Below are 15,320 nucleotides of genomic sequence, written 5' to 3'. Positions count from 1 at the left end.
AAGAAAATAGCAATATACATTCAAAAGACCACCAAACGAAAATAGACAGTAACCTAAGGTCAAGTGCATAAATTACAACTCTAGCGCGCCATACAATCAGTTCCGGTAAATGAGTGGGGTCTGTCAGCTAACATCCGCAACTGTACTCGGCAGTGCTGGTACCGGACATCCATGACTGTACCTGCTCACTAATATCAAAAACGGAATGTCAGAGCAAGATTTTCCAGATTGTTCAACATATTAAGTTATATGTTGTTAATTAAGTATGGATTGTTTTTTTAATGAAAAAATCGAAATGTGTTAATATGGAGGAAAGAAAATTTCTGATTTTAAATAAATCTACTTTATGGAAGGCTGTAATCGCCAAAACGGTAACGATAACTAGCTTAGTGAATATATCGCGGAAAATATATGTAAACTTGACTATGCCTAAATTTTCTATATCTATGACTGTATACCTGTGCCTGATATACACCATCTGCGACTGTACCTGTGCCGTACATACACACTACCACTGACTCAACCCGCGCTTGATTAATAACATCCACGACAAAAAATTCTGTGGATTTTCTCCGATTTAAATTTTGACTGAATTCAATCAAAGCGCAATTAACGCTAATCTTTATATTACCCATGACAATGATACCGAGACAAACGATGTCAGCAGTGATTAGGGAAGGATCCAAAACTTTTACAGATTTAAAATTTAAAGCTTTATGTTCAGAGTACAATATGAGCCAGGTCTTTATTATTGGGGGGGGGGGGGGGGGGGCTGGGGGCATGATTTCAATATCCTACATGCTCAATAATAATGATGAATTTAAAATGAAACATGCTAGTATAATTAAAGAAAATATACGCGTAAACAATAAACAAAGTAAAATAAAAAAAAGGAAATTTAAATAAATATTGGAAATAATCTGTAATCCTTAATTTTATGTTAGAAAGTATAATTAATATTAATATTATTAATTTCACCCATTTCATTGTTCACGCAAGTGGTGTCAATGAAAAACACAGTTTTCCCCCCCATAAATGTACATTTGTATGTCTTACGATATATACGGGTGGAATGGGCTGATCCACCCGTTTTCAATGTGTTATATATAAACATCTCAAGTGCACCCCAGGAAGTAGCCTCCTATGCCCTGAAAAAGAATAGTTCCTGACAAAAAAACCTTTATTTATTTACAAAGTACATAAAATTTACTAGGCACAGGTATCAAAGTTGTAAAAATAGGCTGGAAGACCCCCCCCCCCCAAAAAAAAAAAAAAAATTCTCAAAAGAAATAAATATTAATTTTATATGCATGGAACAATTTATAAACATTTTGACTGGACGATAACCGTGGGGTGATACCTGAAATATGCAGGGTATGGTATTAAAATAATTGATCATATTAAAGGAAATTACTGCTATAATTATCGATAACATCCGAAGAAAATATTTGTATAAGTAAATATTTTTATTAGATCCGCCTTTCTAAGATTCTGCAATCAATTGTCTGGAATCAATCTATAGGGAATATCGGTGAATAGCGTTAATAGCACCTTTATTGTGTTCAGCTCAAAGAAAATCGTAAAGAATTTCTTGGGATGCAACATCCACAACTGTACCTGTCCTGACAACTCTAGAAATTTTACACCATGACTGTACCGGTGCCTGATTGACAACATCCACGACTGTACCTGTCCAGTACACACACTTTATTACATCCATGACTGTACCAGTGCTTATAAACAACATCCATGACTGTATCTATCCGGTACACACACTTTATTCTACATCCATGACTGTACCTGTGCCTTATAAACAACATCCCTGACTGTACCTGTCCAGTATACACACGCTTTATTATACATCCATGACTGTACCTGTGCCTTATAAACAACATCCACGACTGTACCTGTCCAGTACAGACACTTTATTATACATCCATGACTGTACCTGTGCCTTATAAACAACATCCACGACTGTATCTGTCCAGTACACACACTTTATTCTACATCCATGACTGTACCTGTGCCTTATAAACAACATCCATGACTGTACCTGTGCCTTATAAACAACATCCATGACTGTACCTGTGCCTTATAAACAACATCCCTGACTGTACCTGTGCAGTATACACATCTTACTCTACATCCATGACTGTACCTGTGCCTTATAAATAACATCCACGACTGTACCTGTCCATTACACACACTTTATTCTACATCCATGACTGTACTTGTGCCTTATAAACAACATCCACGACTGTACCTGTCCAATACACACAATTTTTTCTACATCCATGACTGTACCTGTGCCGTATAAACAACATCCACGACTGTACCTGTCCAGTACACACACTTTATTACATCCATGACTGTACCTGTGCTTATAAACAACATCCACGACTGTATCTATCCGGTACACACACTTTATTCTACATCCATGACTGTACCTGTGCCTTATAAACAACATCCACGACTGTACCTGTGTATGACACACACTACATTTATGACTGTACCTATGCCTTATAATCAAGATTTACACACAATGAACTTCTCAGGGTTTAAGAGGTACGTATTGTATACTATATTTGGACCATCCTACCATAAAAAACAACAATATTTAAACAATTGTATTTCACTCACAAATTTTGATCTTTAAGTGTGTCCTTGACTCTTAAAATTTGACCATGAAAATCAATTAGAATCAAGTTCGAGACACGAATAATCATCAGTGTACAAGTGGAAAACTCAAGGCTATAAGTCAACTCATAGCCAATTACTATTATTAATTTTAATAAACATTTGTCGTATACGTTTGACGTATAATCAGTTGTAAACTATGATAATAATACCCCGCAACTTTGGGGTTGGCACAGAAGAAGATGTAAAAATATTTTCATAGTTGAAAACATTTTAGGATGGAATAGTGCATTTTATTGTGTTTACCTATTGAAAATAATTATTGCAGTACATGTAATACCACATGTATCTACACTTCACAATTCAATGTTTAAATGGCATTCAAAAGAATTAAAAAATAACCCAATGATGAAACATAACATTAACAGGAGGTGAAAATGAGGAAAAAAATGGATTTTTTTTTTCATGTGCTTAAGAGCCCTATATACACTGCACACTTAAGAGTTCTAATTTTGTGGTACATTTATGCAAATAGAGTAATCTGCTCTTTCATCAAGAACAAGCTAGTGCAGGTGTCATAACAGTATTTCACTTGAGGTTCACGTCAAATCATGGCTGACGCAAAATAATTCCTGAATCTTGCCTTCCGATTCGGGCATTTTAACACGAGACTGGAGCTGAATTTTTTTATGAGATGAAAACAATATGTAAACTTCCTGTATTGACTAGATTCACTATAATTTAGGGCGTGCTGTTTTTTCTATATACTGTATTTGAGTGGGGAGTGATTAGGTCCTTGACTTGATTTTCAAGCACCTGCTCGACTTCGACCGAAACAAACTTGCGTGCCTTGCTGGATGGCTATGTATTTTTTGGTACTAAAATCTGTGTAAAGAATTGTTTTACAAGATCTGAAAAGGAAACTTCTCAAAAGTTTGTTTTCAATTAATACCACCTACTCAAAGTTGCGCATTTCTGGTAAGAATATATAGCAAAATTTAATACTGTTGTGCAACCAGTATTGCATTAGCAATACTAGTCCCCTACCGGCAAGTGTAATCTGGTTCCAGTTAAAAATTGAAAATGCCATAATTCCGTCGAAAATCAATGAAGCGTAACGAAATGCAAACTTCATCTATAACTCATCAAGGTAAATCACATACCAAAAATCAGCTCAATATCTGCAAGCGTTTAGAAAAAAAGTGCGGAAAACCAAGTGGAACAGACAGACAGACCGACAGACGGACGGACAGACTCAGAGGAAACCTATTTGTCCCCTCCGGTCATCGTCATCGAAACTCTCTGAGAAAAATTATACATAACAATATTATGAAAAAAGAGTGTTTTTACATTGATTTTAACTTAAGACTGTTTTTGTTATGTTTCCTTAAGTTCTTAAAATTCTTTTTAAGACTTAAAATCGTTCTTGAAATAGATACACTATTACAGAAATTTCGCTTTGTCTGAACGTAAAAAAACCCTAGCGTGAAGAGTTATCGTTCTTTGCAACAATATGCCTAAAAATGAACAAATAAACTAAAAATATAGAGCTCTGTTTAATTTGTAGAAAGTTTTATTTTACAATTAAACTCGTTGACTAAAATTTTTTTTTTAAATTGAAAACACGTCAGTCAGTAATCTTAATCATTGTAAATTTTTTTCCCCGGGGGATTCCATTAAAAACTTAATTTTATTGCTTTTGCACAACATTCCATATATATACTTCTGAATGTGTTGTATAAATGGAGTAGCTTGTACTGCGCCAGTGTGAGAAACGAAATGCACTTATAGAGAAGAAGTTGCGTTCATGGTGCAATGAACGCAACTGGTGAGTGCAGGTTCATAGTGGGAGAAAACAGAGAGTAGCGCCAGTGTGAAAAACGAAATGCACTTATAGCAGAAGAAGTTTCGTTCATGGTGCTATGAACGCAACTGGTGAGTGCAGGTTCATAGTGGGAGAAAACAGAGAGTACGCAAATATAATATATTATGACATTGTCATGTTATGATATATTACGATAAATGCATATCAGAGTCACATGGCTCCACAGTAAATATGAGTGAAAACTACCTGGTATAGTGAATAAAAATTTTCATAGTGATTACTATAGTAATTTAAAGTTATTACTATAGTAAATCAATGTGTCAGAGTTATTACTATAGAGTCTGAGAAATCTGTTTTTATTTGGATTTTTTACTAGAAAATTAAGTTAATGGTAACCTAACAAACAAGCTTTATGATAAACGTGATGTGTTTCAACTTTTCAATAGTCAACTTCCATTTCTTATGTAGCACTTTACCCTTAAAACCTGCATATATGGTTTATGTCTCTCAGAAGATTCGATGCGCAGGAGCATGCTCTACATACGAACAATTTCTAAAACGAGGTAAGCTATTGACAAGCAAGTTGATGAAACAAGAACTTCAACAGTCAACTTCAATGTTGAGACCTCCATGGCACCTGATCTCATCTCTGATGTTTTAGAGGTCCATGTTTGCTCCCGTTTTGTATTGTTTGAATGACCTTTTGAGCTTGAATACTGTTCGTTATCTCCGTTTCATTAAAAGGATGCCGGAGTTCATCATTGACACATCAATGTAGTAATCGTAGACCAAACCTTCCAATTAACTGTTGAAATTCCCATGGACACTCCTTCATAAGGCGACATGTTGTTATATTCCAATGACGCAGCATTTTATTCAAATCTCTACATGAGAAGAAGAAAACATTGCTGTGGCCTTCCACATTTAGATATATCGACAACGTTTTATCAATCAACAGTAATTACTTCCATTCACATGTCGACTCGATATTTAATTTTCCAATGAACTCGAAATAAAAGATGCAACATAGTCTGCCACATCTGTTTCATATTTGGATGTTTTACTGACTAGAGACGATAAGGGCCAACTAATAACTGAATTGCTTAACAAACGAGACGACTTTAGCTTTTCAAGCGTCAACTTTCCTTATTTATGTAGTAAATAATTCGCTTCCACTGGTGTTTACGTCTCCCATCTTATTCGATACTCAAGAGCATGCTCTGAGAACGATCAGTTCTTTAACTGAGACAGACTACTGACATACCACGTTCAGAGTCAACATGTTCGTAAATTATATGGTCGTTATAATCTTAAAGCTTATAACCTTGTTAGCATATTTATTCGGTAGGACCAATATTTGCCCCAAAAATCAAACTTTGACGGAGAAGTATCTAATTATGTTCTAAAATAGGAGGATATCTGCAGACTTCGGAGCATTGAATATTTTTATCAGCCATGACGCCATATGTTAAATATGACGTCAGGAAAATGAACAAATTTCCATGATTTATACAGAAAAAAGGTGTTTATTATGTTGATATGTTGAGTAAAAGTTGGTGTGTAAAAGTCACCGAGCACAGGTCTGCTTCAACCCAGTGTTTTGATATACTGTGTAGAATGATAATATGGATGAAATATGTCAATATTGTTGTGGAACAGGTTTGCGCTCTATCAATTTTATAGTAAAAATTAAAAAAACATGTTTATTTTTTCCTCTTTCTGAAAAATTACACAAAATCCGAATAGTTTGTGACGTCATAGAAACAAAAATTGTCAATAACCTACTTCGAACCTATAATATTTTAATTTAGATTTCTAAACAATATATACAATTTAGCACATTTCAAGAAATTTTCAAAATATGACTTTTAAGGGGGGGGGGGCAAAAATATGCATACACCGCATTTAGTTCTTTGACTACGGAATATCGGACTACCCGATCATTACATAGGGCTCACGGCGGCGGGTATGACTGGTCGACTGGAGGATGCCTGCTCCTCCTAGGCACCTGATCCCAACTCTGGAATGTCCGGGGGTCGGCGTTTTATGCCCTGTTCAAAGATTTGTTTTGTTTGTAGATTTCTTTTTTTTTTTAGATCGATCACTGTTTGCTTTTTCACCTTTTTTATTTCTAAAAATCGTTCCGAGTTACATTACAGTAATATTGTAATAGATAATTTTAATCTACTAGTATAGGGTTAAATTATTTAATCATTCATAGTGATGTCACTCTGTAAGTCCTTCTGTTAGTGACTGTGAAGTAAAAGAGTGATAAGAAACTAAAACTAATCTGTCAAAACATCAGAAAATGCATGTAAAATTACCTTGGATATAGATATACATGTTTTTTTTCGATTTATTATTAAAGAAAATCTGGGATTTTCCATGCAATAAAATACTCTGGCAATACTTTCTAATTCTAGAAATTTATTTTAAAATGACGATGTTCACAAACACTTATACATGTATATCCTTTTATTTATCCATTCTATTTAAATGGTGTTCGTTTTTTTTAAATAATTTTTCGAGCACAGTACAAAAATTAAAAAAGTATTATCATTGATTTTTTTCTGAATGTGAACCCAAAAAATTACTGAATTCTTCTATTCCGCTGCATTTAACTAGAATCAAGCTTTCAGATTTCTTAGGAAAAGTTTGGGGAGTGTAAATCATTTTATTGGATAAAATAGATTAATTGGATATGTTTCAAATGAGATCGATGTGATTGTCACTTCCGTCGTGAAACAATGATACCCTGCTCATTTCGGAGATGTTTGATTGTTGAACAGCATTCTTATTTAGCATTCACATTATCAAAGGCTAATCTCCTTTTCCTAGTAAAAACAGGTTATGGAATTTTTTTTTTATTCCATACTTTGTATTCCTACGCAATGTGACTTCATGTAAATGAATAAATAGGTGTGTCTTTTCAATACATTGAATATTGGAAGACAATTAATAATTTAACTGAAATAATGAAAAGAATAACTCTTTTTGTTTTAAGCGGGTTATATTTTTGACAAGGCATGGGGTTTAAAACAAATTGAGTGGAAAGGGATAAAAGTAGGAAAATAAAGGAACTAAAACCATACTTGACAAAAATATCATTAAAAATGTCCTATGCAATAGAGTTTAATTATATTTATCTATCTGTGTGTCTTTCATTCATTATATTTATCTATCTGTGTGTCTTTCATTCTATATTGCCAACGATTTCAGGTTTGAAAATGTCACCATTTCACATCACAAAGTATGAAAGATTTTAAACGTTTGCAATTAAAATGTCAAGAACACAACAATGGTAAATATCAGCTTTTATTTATATCATTTAATTGCAGCAATGGAAATACTTAAAAATGAGAAATATATTTTTGCGTCAAATTTGATGCTTTGCATCAGTTTAACTTGTATATTTATTTGAATTTGTAAACTCATGCATTGAAAGAATAATATTAACTTACAATGCACACTACAAAAACGTAAAATGAGGATATACCAGGTGATAGTAAGTACACAATTTACAAAATTCATATTGATAATTCTGCATATACTGCCATTAATAGTAAATTTTATTTGTACTGCCAGAAGATGAATTAAAAAGTTACAGATTAAAATTTTCTAAAAGAATGTACAATTTATAGATATAAACTATAACCATGGTTTTAAAAAAGAAAATGCAGATTATCAATCTTCAATCGGTAAGAATGCTTTTAGAAATACAGAATTTCAGGTAAATCTCTGCAGTAAATGAAAAATATGAGTTTCCACTAGCTTCCTCATGAACTTAAAGCAAATTACTTAAAAAAATTCATTTTTTTTTTTTTGAGAAAAAATTCTTCCTATTTTTAGCTCTTCTGAGCCAAAGGCTCAAAGAGCTAATGCTATGGCCATTTGTGCGGTGTGCGGTGTGTGTAAACTTTTTAGAATATGGGCCATAACTCAAGAACCCCTTGGCCAATTATTGTCAAATTTGTCACAGGGTATCTTTGGCCCAAGGGCTTCCGTTTATACTAAAATTAGGGTTGTTAGTTGATAAATCTTGGGTCCTTGGAGTAGGTCGACTGAAAAGTAGGTCACCGTGACCTACTTTTCAATTTATATGACTATAATTAAATATTTCGGGTACTAATTGGTTTAGAATCATCAAACTTTGTCAGTTTATGCATCTTGGGTCTTCAGAATAGGTCGACTGAAAAGTAGGTCACCGTGACCTACTTTTGAAAATTTATGGCTTTAATAATATAATTCAGGTACTAATTGGCTTAGAATCATCAAACTTTGTCAGTTGATGCATCTTGGGTCCTCGTAGTACAACAACTGAAAAGTAGGTCAGGACCTACTTTTGAAAATTTATGGCTTTAATTAAATATTTCAGGTCCTAATTGGCTTAGAATCATCAAACTTTGTCATTAGATACATCTTGGGTCCTTCGAGTACGGCAACTGAAAAGTAGGTCACCATGACCTACTTTTGAAATTTTATGGCTGTATTTAATGTTTTTGGGTACTATTTGGCTTAGAATCATCAAAATTTGTCAGTTGATATATTTTGGGTCCTTGGAATAGGTCGACTGAAAAGTAGGTCACCGTGACCTACTTTTCAATTTATTTGACTATATTTAAATATTTCGGCTACTTATTGGCTTAGAATCATCAAACTTTGTCAGTTGATGCATCTTGGGTCTGCAGAGTTAGTCGTCTGAAAAGGATGTCACTGTGACCTATTTTTGAAATTTTATGGCTTTATTTAAATATGTCAGGTACTTAATGGCTTAGAATCATCAAACTTTGTCAGTTGATGCATCTTGGGTCCTCAAAGTATGTCATCTGAAAAGTAGGTCACTGTGACCTACTTTTGAAATTTTATTTTTATAATTTTAAAAATATTTTAGGTATTAATTGGCTTAGAATCATTAAACTTAGTTGATGCATCTTTGGTCCTCAGAGGATGACAAGTGATAAGTAGGTCACCATGACCTACTCTCAGATACTAATTGGCTTAGAATCATCTTGGTTTCATCTTAAATGTAGCTCATGATAACCTACCTTTTGGAATTTCAAGGCTTTATCTAAATATACAGGATACTTAGAGGCTTCAAATAGAAGTGATAGGTTGTACAGTTTATCAGAAGAGCGATTCAAGGCCCTTGGGCCTCTTGTTTTTAAAATAATGACACTTTAAAAAACGGTATTCAGAGAGTGATTTTTTTTTAATATAATAAACTAAAAGCACATATTCCTAAACAAATACACACAAGAGCTGAAAGAACACAGCTGAGCGCCTAGCATAATAACAAAAAACTTACTTATAAATTGTGTCCCTGTGTCATAATAAAAACCAAACAAGGTTTTGTTGAACATACTTTTTGCCCTGTTGTCCATATATTTCTATTTATCGCAAATAAAAACAAGAAGCCCTAGGGCCTTAACGATAACCTCAGTATAAAACAACACTCTAAAGGATCCATAGAAGATACAATTTAGAGTACCTTAAACTTGTAGTGTTCTTTATGCTATTATAATCCATTTCTCTCACATTAAACACGGTAACTGTCGGTTATGAAACTTTTTTTGCATTTACATGTATAGATACATTTTCATAATAAAATGTGAAATTAGAGTTTTCAATTTCATTGTAGGTATTTCTATGCTTTATTCTTGTAAATTTTAATCCTTCGTGAACATGCTACATTCCCAATGAAAGAACTCACACTTTAAACAACAAATTAAAATTATTCATACTTAAAAATGCAAATTTTGTAAACATTACTTCCAGAAAGTATGGTCGAATGTCAAGTCGCCGTTTTTGTCTTTTGCGATGCAAGAAAGAGATGGAAAATCCGACGAATAGTTCAATTCATCCGGAATAATTTTCATTTTCTTCCATGTATACTTAACTTCTAACCGTTCATTCCACTCCGATGGTTCTGTTCTTTTTTCGTTGCGTAAAGGAATATTTTCTTTACCTCACCAGTAATTGTTGCTACAGTTCAATGCAACACCATTTGCTCCTTCCACAACAACACGTACACGAGTCTGAAATTTACAGAAAAAAAAGACAGTGAATCGATCAATATATTCTATACTGTAAATAGATTACAAGAACAGAGAAACGAAAAACACAAAATTAGCAAATAAAATAAATTAAATAGCAAAATTACTATTCTTAAGGCAACACACGCACCTGATTTTGTTTGCTTTCCAGTATCTTGGTCAGATCTGAGCGCAATCTTGGTTTTAGTTTTATTTCAATGTACAGAGGAGAAATAATTTTTTCGCCATCCTTCTCTATAACACAAGAATAATTGCCCTCTATTTTCTTTGATGCATGAAGGAAAGTAACGTAAGAAGAGGACCAGAACTTTGTAGTATTTTTAAAACATAAGCGGTCTCTGATGAACTTATCCCCGAACCATATTTTTCCACCTGCATAGGTGGAGGATTTCTTCCAAATGCTTCGCAATTAACTGGCACCATATCTCCTTCCAAAAACGGTGGCTGTGGGAATGGTTCCAAAAATTTGAATTCGTTCATTGTTTTTGTCATAAAAACTTCTGTACAATATAGACCTTATAACACTTCCAATAGGTAGAGTAAGAGAGCTCTGGAGGAATAGAAAATCTCCTATTTTCCCCAATTTTTCATCTGAAAATACAACTGTTGCTTTTGCCGTTGAATTTCTCTCAGTGGTAAAATTTACATACTTATTTTCAATCGATTCAATTCGACCATATTCAACCATTTCATTTTTAAAGCTCGCAAACATTCCAACTTCCATATACCAGCCATTTCTAGGATCAAGTTCAGGATTACAACGGTAAAAGGAGTCGTATTCAAAATTGGAGATTTTAGAGAATGATGACTGACAGATTTTTGGATTGTCAAATTTAATTGTACCATCTTCTCCTGCTATGTCAAACATAATGACATTTCGTCTTTGCTAGAGATCACGAAGTTAACAACGTCCACAGGATCTTTGGCATCCAGAGTGAATAGAGTAGTGTTGGATAACGTTTCCATTGTTGTACCAAAATCCTTTTCATTGGCTAGAAATATAGAATTAAAAATGGAAACTTTTTTCATTTAAACAAGTAAGTCTAGGTTTTTCAAGCTTATCTTTGGATATTCATTGGAACCATTTCAGTTCACAACTACTTAGTATTTCAATTTACTGTACTCAGGGTTATTTTTATCCCGTGTTTAGAAGTATTTAAACTCATTGTTAAAAATATTGATATTCTAATAACCTCCAATAAGCCGCGTTGGTCAACTCCCCAGAAAATCGTCGTAGGCTCGGAAAACGACATTTCTATCTGCAGTCGAACATTGTCTCCTAAAGTAGTTTTACTGGCCGATACAACTGAACATCCAGAGTTGAATCATTTTGTTGTTCCGAACTTGTTTCATTGAAATTAATATATATATATATATATATATATATATATATATATATATATATATATATATATATATATATATATATATATATATATATATATATATATATATATATATATATATATACATTTGTGGTATCTCTCTATTATATAAACATGCAAAGAGCAAATATCTTCATACCTGTATGAAGTTTTTCGAAGGTCATAGGTCATTACGTGACCTAATCACACAGCGCAGTAATATCTACATAAAAAGACTTACTCCACTAAGCAATATAGCATGTTTTTCATGCATAGAAATGTACAAAATACGCAAGTAAAATAATAATAATTTTATTTACAATGTAAACGAGTATTTAATACAGTTCTTGATCGATTTTACATAGAGAATAGAAAACTACGTGTTATAAGTTTCATGTCTGAGCTGCATAGCCTCAACGTTTACCCTTATTTTTCTCGCAGACCTCTGAATGCTATAACTTTTTTTTCATTAAACTTCACTCACAATAAATTTGAAAATCTGTTGAAAAATATCAATGTAATGCAATCACGCCACAAACAGCTGACAAACACTGCACTTTGGAAGTTCGGTAGGCACACCTCCATCATCGAGATCGTTGTGACGTTGTCTTTAACAATTAATGTAAGCTGTCGCCAGTGTCAACATCATAAATTAATAAATATGCCTTACTGAAATCGTAGATTTTATGTTTTTGATCAAAGTTTGTACTTGATTTCAAGTTATCTGGTCCGGACAAGTGTCTCCATCCATCCCTTTCCGACCGAAATTCCTCCAACTTTTTATTATCAAACATCGGACGTGTTTCTTGTGTTTTTTAAACATCGAATATGGATTCTCATGAATACAAAAATCCCAGACACCAATATGCTCACTATAATTGATCACAAGTAGCCTTTCACAGAATATTCCCTTCAAAACAGAATCCATTGCCAGATGAATTTGAAGCGTAACCGCTTTTCAAGCCGATTTACAACTAGCGTGATTTGTCAAAATCTACGACGTACAGTTAGTGCAATATTTATATTCGATTACATTCGATTGTCCGTCTCAAATGTATATATAAGTAATAAATAACAAGTTTAAAAACTTCAATGGGAATTGAAGTGGGTCGGTACGTGATCAAATCTTCTGAGAAGGCCTTCGGCCTTCACAGGATTTGATCACGTGACCGACCCACTTCAATTCCCATTGAAGTTTTTAAACTTGTTATTTATTTCTTAAATATATATATATATATTGAATTGCACGTATTTGTGTAAATCAAAATGATACTTTATCTTGTGTGTGTGTGTGTGTGTGTGTGTGTGTGTGTGTGTGTGTGCAAACCCCTCTATCCATCTAATGATCACTACCGTAAAGTAACTATTCCAAACCTTTGTCCTTATCCAAATGCTCTTATGTAAGATCATAACACACGTCCATCTTTCAATTCTTTGATCTGAAAAGAAAAATAATTTTTGAAAAAAAAAAAAAGTAGGCATCATTTACCTTTTAATCGCACCACTGTGCCACCTTCTTCACCTACGATAGATAGTATTTCAAAACGTGAATCCGCGAGTGCCATCTTTTTAAAGTACAAATGTAGATTCTTACATTTACGCATCAAGTTTCTGATATCTGGTGGGTTTTTGATGACTATGCATTGTACATTTGTTGAGTGTTAAAAAAAATCAATTTTCGATATTCAAAATTCAAGATTTTTAAACTAATCAAAATTTCAATGATGATTTTCTGGTCGAGCTTAAAATACTTCTGATGAAAATCGCTAAAGAAGTTAACCCACCCACCCCAAAATACATTTTAAACAATGTAAACCAACTTCTGAATATACTTCACAAGTCAAGAAACCAAAAGAGAATAGAAGCAGAAATGGAAAGATAATTCTACGCATTCTTCTTGTTGTTTTTTTTTAAACCACCCAAAAATATCCTGTTTTCACTTATATTCACAACTGAGGAAATCAATGCATTTATACGTACGTATGAGCAAAAAAAAACTGGCTATTAAAATGATAGTTTATTAAGTATGACAGTAGCATTTCGCAATCTGGCTTGGCATAGAGTTAATGTATGATTAAAATGGATTAATGTTAGTAATGACAAATTAGACCTCAATAGCCTCAATAACCTTTAATAAACAGTATGTTGAAATGCACAAAGACAAAAATAGGCAGGAGTATTTGGTTTACATTCTTATTTCCTACTTTTCAGAAGTTTTGATGGATAACAATGCTTTATCTAGCTGAGCATGATCTTAGTGCACTTTCAGTCGGAGCTTCTTTTAACGCATTCTCTCGCTTTATTATTTTTTTTAATTCAATTCAATTTATGGACATCACCATGTTGGTATACAGTCAAAATAAGAAATCGAATGACAGACAACAGAAAACAAAATATTATAACATAATGGTTATACCATGCAAGACAATTTTACACAATTCTTTATAGTCCCTGGACTCTGCATAAAGCATTTATCTAAGTAGTTACATAAACGTTTTGTAGTGTTATAATTACATGGGTTAACACGTTTTTATTGGGATCTGTACCACAGTATAATTTATCATAAAAAATATCATAATATTGAAATCGAAGACTGTCATTTAAAGGACAGTAAAGTACTTTTTTTTTCATTTTCAACCAATAATTTACAAGCATAGCATAAACGTTTTTCCTTAGGGATTATTGGTTTACAATAGGTACCTGTTTTGATGAATAGTAAATGTGCACTAATTCTTAATTTTGTTAGCTGGGATCTTTCATACTTTTTCAAGGAAAACTTTAAGTAATCCTGCAATTTATAATCAGTACAATGTAAGATTTTACTACAGAAATGAAATAATAGTTTTCCTGAGTTAGAAGTTAGAAGTATTTAAAAATTAATATCATGAGATCGAATCTATTTATTGTAAAATAGTGATGTTTGTCCAAGGAAAAAAAATATCATTAACATGTATACTGAAATACAAAGTAACTAGTAAGTAGTAAATTTTCAAGGACATCATGTCAACAATTTGTTTTCTTTTCTTACATCATCAACATAATCATACTTCAATTTCAGGAGGGTGTGCTTGTAAATTTTATTTCGAAGATTTTTATTGTTTGCTTTCAATTATTTTATACCCCTTTACATAACGATGTCTGTATTATTTTATTTCTATCGAAAATGATAATGAAAATTTAGAAAATCTGCCCCCCCCCCCCCATTTAAAATAGGCTTTACGTGTTTGTTTGTTTTTCTAAACATCCCTCCAATGATGCTACATTCTGATTTATGATGCTAAAATATATCCAATATACACACATTGTATCCTAAATTGTAACTTAATATCAGTACATAAAATAGAGTTTTTTGTACATGGGAAAAAAAGAGAGAGAAAAAATGGGCTTCCACTGGGGAATTGAGTCCGGCACATTGTGCTTGGAACAAAAGCACATTACCTC

The sequence above is a fragment of the Saccostrea echinata genome, unplaced genomic scaffold (genome assembly GCF_033153115.1).
Source record: "Saccostrea echinata isolate AGI-Se365-2 ecotype Australia unplaced genomic scaffold, CSIRO_AGI_Sech_v1 ptg000054l, whole genome shotgun sequence".
Taxonomy (NCBI): domain Eukaryota; kingdom Metazoa; phylum Mollusca; class Bivalvia; order Ostreida; family Ostreidae; genus Saccostrea; species Saccostrea echinata.
The sequence above is the reverse complement of the archived record's forward strand: the minus strand, read 5'-3'. Positions refer to the sequence as shown.